Source organism: Diuraphis noxia, unplaced genomic scaffold (assembly GCF_037042655.1).
Source record: "Diuraphis noxia isolate RWA-SAM2 unplaced genomic scaffold, SU_Dnox_SAM2 contig0001, whole genome shotgun sequence".
Classification (NCBI taxonomy): Eukaryota; Metazoa; Arthropoda; class Insecta; order Hemiptera; family Aphididae; genus Diuraphis; species Diuraphis noxia.
The window spans coordinates 15,367,042-15,380,501 of NW_028301711.1; the positions used below are offsets into that span (position 1 = coordinate 15,367,042).

General features: G+C 30.3%; 1 long non-coding RNA gene across 1 annotated transcript in view; it reads left to right on the forward strand.

Annotated features, from left to right (window-relative positions):
* The first annotated feature begins 7,221 nt into the window (after positions 1 to 7,221).
* LOC149059919 (uncharacterized) overlaps positions 7,222 to 13,460 on the forward strand; it is an 83,573-nt gene continuing 77,334 nt past the window's right edge. Inside the window, exon 1 of the long non-coding RNA XR_016189674.1 lies at positions 7,222 to 7,342. This is a non-coding gene — a long non-coding RNA (uncharacterized LOC149059919). The remainder of the gene's footprint in view (positions 7,343 to 13,460) is intronic.

The following is a 13,460-nucleotide window of genomic DNA, read 5'->3' on the forward strand; positions in this document are numbered from 1 at the left end:
TCTCACGGATTACGTGTTGTTATGTAGCAGCATCACGTCCAAGCGATAGTTTTGTTATTTATGATGGTTGCTAGAAAGTGATACGCACCAATCGTTAAATCCGTTATTTATTTCGAAGTATCCATATAGGATATGGAAAAAACTAAAAGTCATAAAAATGAACCGTAAACGTAACATGTGTACCCAATGTTATTTATTTATTTTTATATTTTTTCTATATTGGGTGTATGCGGCTTCAACAACTTACTGGGGTCGTTAGCCTGTAATAATTACAAACATTTGTTGACATCGGAAGGTTTTCGGAACGGTGGAAAATATATTATGATTTGGAATTTTTACTTTAGCACATTTATGGTTTTATCCACTGCCCTAAAATTTTAATTTCCCACAATTTTAATTTCCCTTGACGTGTAGAATCAGGTCACCCATCACTATGTTTTATGTTTTTACACATAACACAAATAATTATGCATTATGCTTATGAATAGGATTATGTCAACAGCGTTAATGACTTGAACGTCGATTTGTTTAACTACAATTCTATTGAATCTCTTAATATTTATGTAAACAGAATTTTTTGTACTTAAATATTCTATTTAACAGACCTTATTTTTATGTGCACCACGAATGTACAAAAGTGTGCTCTACGATTTGAACGTGTGTGCACTACGGTCTACAAAGCAAAAATTACATAATATGCTATAGCTACAAGAAAATATGAGTATTCCCTGAATTTCGTTGTTTTATTTGATTGCATTGTTAAATTATTATAATTATACTTATATTTATATATATATATTCTATATGCAATACATTGTTTTGTCTAAAATAGTAGTGCATATAATTTTTGTTTTAAAGCCATAAAATTAAACATGTGAAATCTATGAATAAATATAATAATATAATAAATATAATAGGGCCTGTTAATTTGTGTTGTTATTGAATAAAATTGTTTTTGATTCATTTGTACCTATGTTTTTTTTTTTTTTTTTGAACTATAATTAAATTAATTTTGTAATTGGATTATATTATCCGTTGAAGTAATAATAAATAAGTAAAATGTTGGTCCAGGACTGCGACGAGAATACATTATATTATATTATATTTTACTATGTTACAATTAAAGTGTTGAATTCCGTTAGGTATTTTATGAAGTAACTAGGAAGGTAGTTCATGAATTACCTACGAATATTAGATTGAGTATGAAATCATTCATGAAATTCATACTCTAATTGCAGTGATTTAATTGAATACCTATATGGTTGTTCTATACAATTTTAGTTAGAATTACGTTTTTTTATTTATTTTTTTTTCATTTCACTTTTAGTATAAACTATGATGCTCTACAATTATTTAATAATATATAATACAGTAGTCCCGATGGACTTTACACTACATAATTACATAAAGCGATCAAAATCAAATCACTGCAGATAATAGTGAGCTAAATAATGAAATAGCGAAAACAATTTTATAAGAATAATGTAGCAAATTGAAAATGAAAAGTGATAGCTGGTTAGTAGATACGTTATATATATGTAATATACACGTCGTTATGTTGATTTTGTAAGAAGAGAATGAAGAGTTGTTGTGATGTTACAAATAATTATCAATAATTTGAAAAGGGACAGAAAATAAATTACGACAAACCCCTAGCAGTGGTATAGATATTATAATAATATAATCATAAAACACAATGTTTTATTATTGGTTGTTGACTTAGAGGGTGGATTTATTCGCATTAAAAACCAACCAAATATGCGCTAAAAAATCTTAAATATGCATAAATATATGCATTAAAAGTTAAAACATTGAAATATATGAATTTAAAAAAAAATATGCATGATAAAATTAAGCAAAAAAAATGTATTATTTATTGAACATTTAATTAAAACAACATATTTTTAAAATTATGGAACCCTACTTAATAAATAATTAATTAATAAATACTTTTATTCATTTTTTTTCTGAAATAATATCCATGGAGAATGCACGTAATCGATTTTTTTTCTTATTTTGGTATACGTAATTTATTTCATCGATTATAGATCTAAGACCTAAGATATTTGGGAAAACCTACTAAGAGTATATCTATTAATTCATTATGATATTAATTACTAATCGAAACTAAAAATTTAATATTTTTTCTTATGTATTGCAATAGTATACATTTAAAAATTTCTAAAAAAAATCATCGAAATATACATTATAAAATTTAATTTGCAATTAAAATTGTAAAATAAACCCTTAAAATAGAACAAAATGGAAAAATATCAAAATATGCAAGAATTTGCAAATAAAAAGGTTTCATTTTTTAAATCCGTTTGCTATGAAACTAATTTTATGCTCACTTATCATAATATCATACAACTAACCAGAAAAAACATTCAAATACATAATATTATATCGTCTATACTAAAAACGACCGATCTTAGACGATTTCAAAGTAGTTGATCTCCCCATTTGTTATTAAGACTTATTATTATTATATATATATATTTAGTGGGCACAGTGACATACTACATATTTCGGATCACTTGCAGATTTAGAGTGAAATTACATTTTTTTCACACGGAAATTATAAAAGCTGAATAACGAAACATACGATTTCTGATAAAGCAGCGTTTTCGTATAGAGCTGCAGTTCTTTCGATTATTTCACAGAATATCTCAATTAATGCAGGCGAACGATAATTATTAAATAACACGCTTCTACATCTCACAATATGAATGTTAGGTTAAATAAATATTAAAATACGACGTTTTATTTTGAAATTTAACACGAAAAAACTTGTTTTCAGAAAACATTATGTACTTTAATATTGTATTACATTATTATTTATACAGTAATACTATAGTAATAGTCACTCGATGATTCGAAAAACTCCAATAATCGAACTAAACGCCAAGACCTCACCCTGAGAACACCTCTATAATTAGAAGAAAATACATTACGTAATCCAGTCTCCTCGATAATTCGAAATGTCTGTTGGTGAGAAAGACTCTACAATTCGAATATTTTTCCCCCAAACCTCTGTAATACGAATTTTCTTAAGAGGACGTTATACCCTGCACATGCGTTGTCTCCGTCTTACAAGTGCATAACATGGCAAATTTTACGCTCAGCAGATCACGTTTAGCTCCGTGAGTTTAAAATTTAGAGTTGATTAACCTATTATAAAAATTAAAGGTAACATTATTTTCGAGGGATTCTCGCGGGCTTCTTATTATATTTTAATTTTAAAGCAAGTTATGATTATTTTAAAATTGTAAATTGTTTGCATATCTTAAAATATTCATAACTCGCTTTAAAATGAATATTTATAAAAATCCTATGAGAAGCACTCGACAATAATGTTACCGTTAATATTTATACGAGGTCGATTCCCTCTAAATTTTAAACTAACGGAGTTAAACGTGATCTGCTGAGCGTAAAATTTGCTATGTTATGCACTTGTAAGACGGAGATAACACATGTGGGTATAGGTACCGTCCTCTTAAACGTGATTATATTGAAGTTCGTAATATTATGAATGTTCATACACATTTGATAATTATAAAGATTATGTACAATCTATTTGACGTACTCGCAGTGAAACTGTAATAACGACGGTGGTTAAATATTATCGTAGTTTATAAATGTCACCGCGTACCTTAAATGGGTACTAATACCCAATCCAAACTTTAATCGTATTATTTTACCAAAATAAACCTCTGCAATGACGATGAAGAGGAAACGGAAGTTCCTGTCATTACGTTAAAGAAGCAAAATCTTTGATGTCAGGATTACGTCAATTTTTTATAGCAATCTGAAATGGACGAAAAAATATGCGATACAATTTGTAATACCATCAGTAAGTTAGACAACGCTATGGACCTGATTGTGGCCAACAATTTATCATAAAAAAAAAAAATAAATAACAGATTTCTTTAATATGTATAATATAATAAATAAATATCAATTAATAATAAATTGTAAAAATTTTTTAAATTTATTATGATTTAAGTGTCTCAGCACATTATGTGCTATTACAAGTCAGTTAACAAATTACGAATACAAGATTCCAGTGGCGCCGAACCCTATGTTAAGGTCGGGCTATGGCCCGACATATTTTGAAAGTTTAAGATAGGGCCGCTTCATATTATTGACCATTTTCCTCTCCACAGTATGCCATTTTTTCGACGTTAAGATGTTGGGCCTCTTGAAACATTTTTCGCCCTACTAGATTTTTAGGACTTCGGCGCCACTGCAAGATTCTATTACTAATTTATTGTAATTAGTTTAAGGTATCGTAAATCGTGATAGCTGTACACATTTTAAAATTAGTATTTGTAGTGGTAAATTATGGTTGATCTTCGTCTTCACTTTGGTCTGGTATATAAGAAGATCTTGTGGACCTCAAGTTGTGGTAGACGTGGTTTAAAACGCCGGTTTTTCGTTTTGATTCCTAGATTGTAAAACCGTGCGCAATCGGATGTTTTGAGTTTTGTGTGAAAGTTTTGGAATCGGATTTTCATCCAATCTTGGAGAAGGGGAATTTCTGTGTCGTTTTGGATTTGTCTATTCCTCAAATTGTAAAATATAATAATATGTATTTAAAATAAATAAATGTAATATGTAGTGAATACATAGATGAATGGTTAAAAATACAAAGTTAATGTTTTAACGTCAATTGATCTTCAGGGAGAAAAAAATATATGCTTGGTAGATCTTAATTTAAAAAAATAAATGTTTGGTCACCCCTGCAGGTCTATACGCTACTTATGTATATTATAAGTACGACGTTGCAACAACGTGAAATTGGTGACATCACTGACGATAAAGAAGGATAAACACTTATACTTGGCACTCACAATACAGTAAGGGTGGCCGGCGGTTTAATCAAAGGGGTTTTCGGTTCCGAGAGCTATAAATAAGGCTCAAATAAGGCGGCAAATCCCTTTTCATTGGCAGCACATAAAAATGACAAACGCAACTTACGTTATTTATACTAAATAATTGTTGATTTATTAATTCGTGATCGCCATACAACGGAGAACATCTCTTTTGTCGGCTCAGTAGGTTTTATTGGGAGTGTCCCAGAGATGTAGGTATGTACCTTTTTGACACCCTGAGAGGCACCTTTCGATGTGAACACTTTATTTAAAAAATAAAATTTATTTATAATAACTCCTATATGGTGAGGGGGTGGTAAAAAACACAAATAACTAAAGCATCTAATGCATTAAGGTGAATTAATTAACTATATATATTTTTTTTAATTTACAATTTTGCTTTGTAAATGTAGCTATGACGTATAATAATTTATAGATATAATATTCAAATACGCATTTAAAAATGATGCGCACTTTACATTAATAAATTATAAATATTCAATTAAATATGTCCTGGAAAAAAATAATAATAAGCGCCTCATAATATAAAACAAAAAAATTACGTTTTTCTTTAAATATCTATCAATAAAATATATAACTATTTAATAAGTTAGTACATCATCAGTTTTTAATTAAAAATTTACCATCAATTAAATTATATTAATTTGATTACACAACTCAATTTTTTTTTTATTCAAATTTGTAAGTATAATAATTTTATTATACCTTGATTCATTAAAATATTTACCTACTTAAGTACTTCAATTTCGATAATCTGCAAATATCAAAATATGCACTAATTACTTAAAAAATGTGCTCTAATAAGCGAAAAAATGTCTTTTAGACCCAGCAAAAATATCAAAATATGCTAATATACACTAGGGGCATATATGTTTAATAGGTAACCTATGCAAATTTGTGTAAATATTCTTTCCTCCCCTTTTAAAATTTTTATTGAAATTATTTCTAACGACTAATGCAACTTTTAAATAACTAGCAATTCAAAGAATTAAAAGTTAAAGCAACAAGCTAAAGCCATTTCACTATTATTTGTAAAAAAAAAAGGCAAATAAGGTATAATGAATAATGAAATACTTTTAATTCCGAAATTAAACATCATTCATTCAAATTATCAAAATATCAATTAGTTTAAAAATTTGAATAAGCGGTTATTGACTGGTTTTAATGTGTGCAAAAATATTCAAAATATGTCATACTTGCTTCTTTATTCTCAACTACAATAATCATTAGATCATTTAATCTTTCGTCGCCCATGGTCGTTCGTAAATATGTATTTACTCTTTTGAGGCATAAAAAAATCTTTCATTTGAAGCAGTGGATATTGGTAATATTTTTACTATAGAAATCACAGCAATTATAACGGTGCGTTGGAGTTATTAATGGCAGGCCAATTGTTAACATTTTTTTAGTTAGTGGTGGCGTTGCACACCCTGACAACCCCCCCCCCCCCCCAATGATGCTACTGGTATATAAAGTAATAACTTTGAGAAGTTGATCACAAACATTGTGAAATCAGGGGCGTATTTAAGATTTTGACACCCGTTGGCAACAACATTTTAGCGCCACCGACTTTGCTTATTATTATTTATTGTTTAAGTACAAATTTAGCAATTAATACTAATATTTTAGGGATTTTTGGTATCCAATTTAGTGTTTATATAAATAATACAAAAAAAACATGTAAATGCAGTAACTGGTAAATAATATAAATATCATATATTATCACAATAGGTAGGTAATAAATAACAGAATAGGTAATATACTAATATGTAGGTAAATATATAAAATATATAACATACAATTAAATAAATTGTATAATATAATTTTTATTTCGGTTTTTTTTAACAATAGTACCTAAGAATATACCTAATATAATATGTTTGAATCATTATTACTTATATTTTTTCAGAAAACTTTATTATATAGTCTCCGTAAAAAAAGTTGGCATCCCTTAACGTGTTCCGGTGAGGGGAGTGGAGGGCTATTACCTGTTGGAGCCGACAATTAAAATACACCTCACACACACACACACACACACGCCGAACCGGACATATTAGGTCATTTACGTAATTTTTGTGAATTATTACACAACATATTAATGTAAATAACGCGTTATCGTACGCCGCCGCATCGGCTGCGTCAATACGTATAATTAACAAGACCGTCGTAACGTTGTTGTCTTCCTCCGTCCGTCGTTGTGAGTAAACCGTCGCGAGCGTCATTTTTTGCGTTTTGTATTTTCACCAATATTATTAATTTTGTCGTGGGCGCAAATCGCCACTTTAATCATTATATTTTAAGGCACGAATCGCCACTGTTTTATCATATTTTTTGCGAGCGCTAATCGCCACTGTTTTGTTATATTTGTGTTACCTATACTTGTGTGCGAAAATTATTATATAGAATAGGTCTGAGCAGCAGCTGGCCAGCCGAGCACTGTCTATTTCGTGAGTTTTATGTTTATTTACACTATTAATATTTATTACGTAGTTTATATTATATCAGTGTTATACTTTTATTATTATTGCCGGTTGTGCCGAACTGGCAATTTACTTATTATTCTTTACCTATTGGACCAAAAGGGTCGTATTATTGTTGGGCCAGAAGGGCCATAAAATATTATTGCTCCGCGCGATTTGTCAGCCACGAGCGTTGCGATTATTATTATATTGTTTATACATGTGCCGCTGTGAATTTTTATATATTTTTGCATTTTATTTATTATTCGTGTACCTACAAATAAACACAGAACCACAGACCACAGTTACCATACATTTTTGTTACCATTTATTTAAGCCACTGCCCAACTATACAGTTTTTTAAGTCCACACGCCTACACACTCACTGCACACGGCTATAGCGTTCGATAGTCTTGCTCGGCGATCCCGTCCACTTCTGTTGAATTGCTAACACACATATTATACTCACATACACAGGCAGGTGCGTAGCCAGTGGTAAACTATGTTTTATAATGTGAACCGGGACACAGCATTAATTATTATTTTAGACCATTCTGTGTGAGTTTACAATATGGTATGAGCATAATATTTTAAAAAACAAAAATCCTGAAAATGCTACCGAGGCTTTTTTTGACTGCAACCAAGACATATTTCCTGCCGTTCATCGACTTTTACAAGTATTGATTACTTTACCAGAGTAACGACTGCAAGCACATGTTAAAGGTCTTTTTCCTCATTGCGACGCTTGAAAACGCGTATCTAAGAAACTGCCAAGCAGTTATGAATATTCATCGAGATTTAGTAGATTTAGTCGTAACCACAGACGATGTAATAGATACACTAGCCTCGTCAAAAGTCGACGCATCAAGTTAATTTAAAAATATTTTCATTTTTTTTTTTTATTAATTATAAGATAACTATTATTCTAAACTATTATTTATTCAATTGTAAATTGTAATACGTTTGTATAAAAAAGTATACGTAAAATTAATTGTTAATGGTATGTGTACCCTTAGTTTATCGATTAAGTTTGAAAAACACCCCCCCCCCTCTTTGAAATTCCGAGTTACGCGCCTGTACACAGGTCGGACGGTGTGTGAGTTTTTGGTGTTGAGCGCGACCAAGTATTTCTCGGCCCATACATTGCCTCTCCGAACCACTCCTTAAATATGACCCTGTGTGAAATTTATTGTATACACATACTAAACATGATATGTTATAGGTACGATAGAATTTACAAGAAAAAATAATATGCGAATGCATAAAAGTCTTGGCAGCTCTAGTCCAACGGCTTTTCAAATATTTTACAATATAATATAATGCGTACCACTTAGACAGTTCGATGTTTATGTGCCGCACTTAACCAAATAACTTTTTTTTTTTTTACGTTATTTTACATTTATGAAATATTATTTCTCTAGGAACCACGAAATTACGATAATATAAGCGTAGTTTACAATTCACAATATTATTGGATAATGAAATGTTCACAATTATTATTGATATCAGATGCAAAAGTATAATATATTTAATGTGAATAACGATCCATTCCGATTTTTTCGAAAATAAGAAGTATTCATGAACCGACTTAGAATAAAATTGGCCATACGAGAGTTACGCATAGACATTGTACACCTAAGGGAAAAGACCGAACCTCCTACATGCCGCTCTTGCAATTCTATCATTATACGGTCAAGCACGCACCATCATCCACTGCCAAATCTTCACGGAGCCCAGAAAAGAATGCGAAATACCAGACAATCTATACGAAGCTATAGGATCCTACCCCGACACGCGAAAAATAATCACATTAAAAAAAAAAAAAAAAAAATTGAAATGTATAACTTAATTTGACCTAATATTTACATTATTATTAAACTTCATTTCAAAAATCCCTTATGTACACAATTACTCAATATAATATTGTAAGCTAATAACATGATGTCGATGCTGTAACAATAAAAATAAAAAAACAACTTTTGTCACGAAGCGAGACTTCCTTAGCGTATAGTACCACATATATACTTTCCCCGTACCATCACAGATTAAGAGACGCTGCTTTATAGTCATCACAGTAGTTCATATCAATAATGGTTCGTAAGTGGAAATTCAATAGAGAGAATCTTGGCCAAAATCTTCATATTTAGAAAACATACCAATATAGGTATTACTAAATATAAAATGAAAATTTCTAGTTTTTATTTAAAAATACAATTATATGAAACGCTCCGAAAACGAAAATAGAAAATAATTACTGTTAAGACAAACAATAAATCGTATTTTTGTACGACAAGAGTCATCTTGTACGCGTACCTACATTGGAAGGTGTTGTAATATGGGGAAAAAATAAAATCGCTCTATAAGCCCTAAAACGCCGTAAAAAACGAAAAAAAAAATTAAAGAGTAAAAGTGTTGAAATCTTCTAAAAAAAAAAGGCAATGTAATAAAAAATTCTCCCCCCCTGATTCGAAAATACAAATCCTAAAATGTTGCGGTAATATAATAATATTATGACATAAAAAGAGCATGGACAATTATTATTGTTTATAAAAACACGTCAAGAAACCTTTTCAGTGAATCCGGCAGCCACCGCGCGGGCAGGCTTAAAATATTAAAAATAATGAAATGTTAATATAGCTACTATCTCGTATTATTATAACATCCGTGCCGATGACTGTGCAGAGTGCAGCAGGTACCGAAGCGGCGACCACTATTATTATTATTATTATGAGTTACGGTGAATGGTCGGTGGTATTTTACTGTTTAGATATTTCATTTAAATCGCCTAGGCCGAACCCCCTATAGAAAAAAAAACAACGGTACTCACACACAATATGAATATATAACTATAATGCAATAGAAACCAGTTCTCTGACTTGTGCAGGTTGTGACGGTCGCGTGCGTACCTATATTGTATACGACCTACCTATACGAAAACGGTATTTTCCAAAGCGTAGAAGTCGTCTACGAACAGTCACCCGCCGTTTCTGCAGTGCTCTCGCGACAGTGTCGAGTGCGCATCATCTATTTCCGTATATCATATTACATCATTTCCTTTAAAACTCGCGTCGAAACCGTCCGACCGATCGAATAACATTGTTCGAAAACGATCTGCGACAAGCCGAAGCGACGCCCCAGAACCTCTGCAACAGCTGCAGCGATGTTGTACGCGTCATAGACGGCGCCAGTCCAGACACCTTTTGCAGGTATATTGAAGCGTACTATTATTGTAGAAATATGGATTTGGGCGCATGTTAGTTGGCCTCCCGAAAGTCAAAAAGGTCAATTCAAGGTATAATTCTTATACGAATTGCCTCCCGACGCATCTTAAATTTTATTGTAAACGAAAACACTCTAGCACGGCTGCCTCCCTGTGGTGAACAGGTGATAAATGCTCATGAGCGGTTTCAAACATTTTCAAACGTGTTTCATGATAAATTTGTGATTTCAAAATGTGATCCATAGGTATATGTTTTTTAAAACGATTATACCCAGACGACAATAAATAAGGGACTAAACGTTAAAAATAATATTATACTTAAATCTAATCACAGCTTTTATAAGCATGGTATTAAGAAGACGCTTCACCCGCATGTGTTGTCCTACGCCTTACAAGTGCGTAACAAAGCAAATTTAGAGTTAGTTGACCTGTTATAAAAATTAAAGGTAACATTATTTTCGAGGGATTGTCAGTTTAGGCAGTTTATTATATTTCAATTTAAAGCGAGTTATGTGTATTTTAAAATTGTTTATCTTATAGGCTCAAAACTCGTTTCAAAATTAAAATATAGTAAAAAAGCCTACGAGAAGCCCTTCATAATAATGTTACCATTAATTTTTATAGCAAGTCAACACACTCTACATTTTCAATTAATGGAGCTTTGAGTGATCTGCTGAGCGTAAAATTTGTTATTTTATAGGCTATTGTAGGACGGAAACAGCACTTGCAGGTGTAGCGTCCTCTTAAAAACAAATAATACTGATTTAACATTTTTATAAAATGAGTTGATTTAAGTCTTTATCAAAATCATTATTTTTAAAACTGAATATGTATTACTTTGTTTAAAAATTAACGAAAATCATACTATTCACCAGAAATTTGAATTAAAATTTCTGTAGAAGTCATTTAAATTACACTTATACACTTAATTTTTATAGAAAATCACAAATCAATTTGTAAAACCCCAAGTAGACTATTGAATAATACGAAAAATACAATTAATGTTATAAATCGAAATGTGTTAACTCATTCTGAATTAGTCAATTTTGAAGATAGAGGTTAAAGGTCAAAGTTGCTTAAAATAATTTACATCATTCAAATTTGAACTCAAAAAATGGTGGGGTTGCCATTTAAATAAACATTATTTTTTGCGCATGCATAGAATTTTTTTTAATTCAGATTTATCAAAAAAAGAAGTAATTCTATGTCATTTATGTTTTAAAAAAAAACCCGAATTGAATTCAAGGTCATGCGTTCGAAACATATCACGTTACCTTTATCATTGAACTCACTTTATTATTATGGACAGGAAAGAGTTCAAACATTCGGCGCACAACCGATGCATAATAATCTTTGGATTTACTGAGTCTCCACATTTTAATTTTAATATATAAATTTATCAAAGTTTAAAAAAAACCAATGCAGACGGAGAGATTGGTACCTATTTTAATACGAAGTTCTAACATACCTAAACCACATGCACGATTTCAAATCAGAAACAAAATAAAGTTAATTGATACTCAAATAAAAAATAAAAAATAAAATTTTGAATGTATACAAATATTGGCTAATAAGCCTATAACCAATGTTCTACCAAATTCTTTTTTTTTATTGAACATAATTTATATTGACACATCTTATTTTATTGATAAATTGTAGATGTTACCTACAAGTTTTCGTATTGACTTATTATATTATTATTATTTAAAATTATTTTTCATTTGCATAATTAATGGAAATGTGTAATTGTTATTATATTTACCTAATGAATAACAATGTAAATTATTTCATCGTAATTGATAAATTAAATTCGATTTACATATTTACATATAATGATTATCAATAATATCAAACCATAGTGAAGTTTATGAAACACCATGGGTACTTGATTCTACAGTGGAGGCAATAATAATGAGAAAATTCTTGGGAGGTGCCTCGTATGTAAATAATTATGAACTACCTGATCATCGGAAGCAACTAGAACGCACTGATACGTTTTTTATCCACCACAAAAAATTAATTAACATTTTTGTACACAAATCGAAGAACGCATAATACAATAATTATTGGCCGTCAAATATACGCTTTGGGTACAAACAATATTTTTACCCGAATTTTGGGAAAACGATTGCAGCGAGAACACACGTTTAGGTAGTACCTACACATTTTTCTAGACCTCAAAAATCAATACAACATTTGGGAACATCAAATTTTTTAATTAATAATTCCATGATTAAGGATACCGATGTTTAGGACACTGAAGATAAAAACTAAGACGTTTTCACACCGGGTGGATAAATAAACAATTTTTATAGATCGCTGAAATTACGAATATACTATACGTTAATTATCAAAATAATATAAATTACATTAATTGATAATCGAGCAAAATTAATGAGTATATTTAGGGCTGTTCGATTATTATTTTTTACCAATCGATTATTAATTTCACGTTTAATCGGTATTTCAGTTACCTAATCGAGAATTAATATTAAAACCAAAAATTTATCATTAATCGATAACCGTTTTTATTTTTTTTTTTTATAATGACAGATTAAACGAAATAATCAAAGTATACCATTATTGTAGCAGATCTCATTTTATATAATGTGTTCCCAAATGTATCTTGTACCAACATTCGTACTGGATGTGTCAGGTGGGCCATGTCTCACCCTGCGAGCCGTACTGTATTACTCGTTGTCCATATTGTGACCTGAAAAAATGATAAAATTACGCATTAGAATTTTCAATGAAAATAATTAATTAAATACATTGAAAAATCGAATACCTGAAAAATGTCATTAAGCATCTAAATCATCATATTATTTGGTTTGGCCAACCCTGCCAAAAAGGTCTGCGCACGCCCATGGTCTTGTATACAAGTGT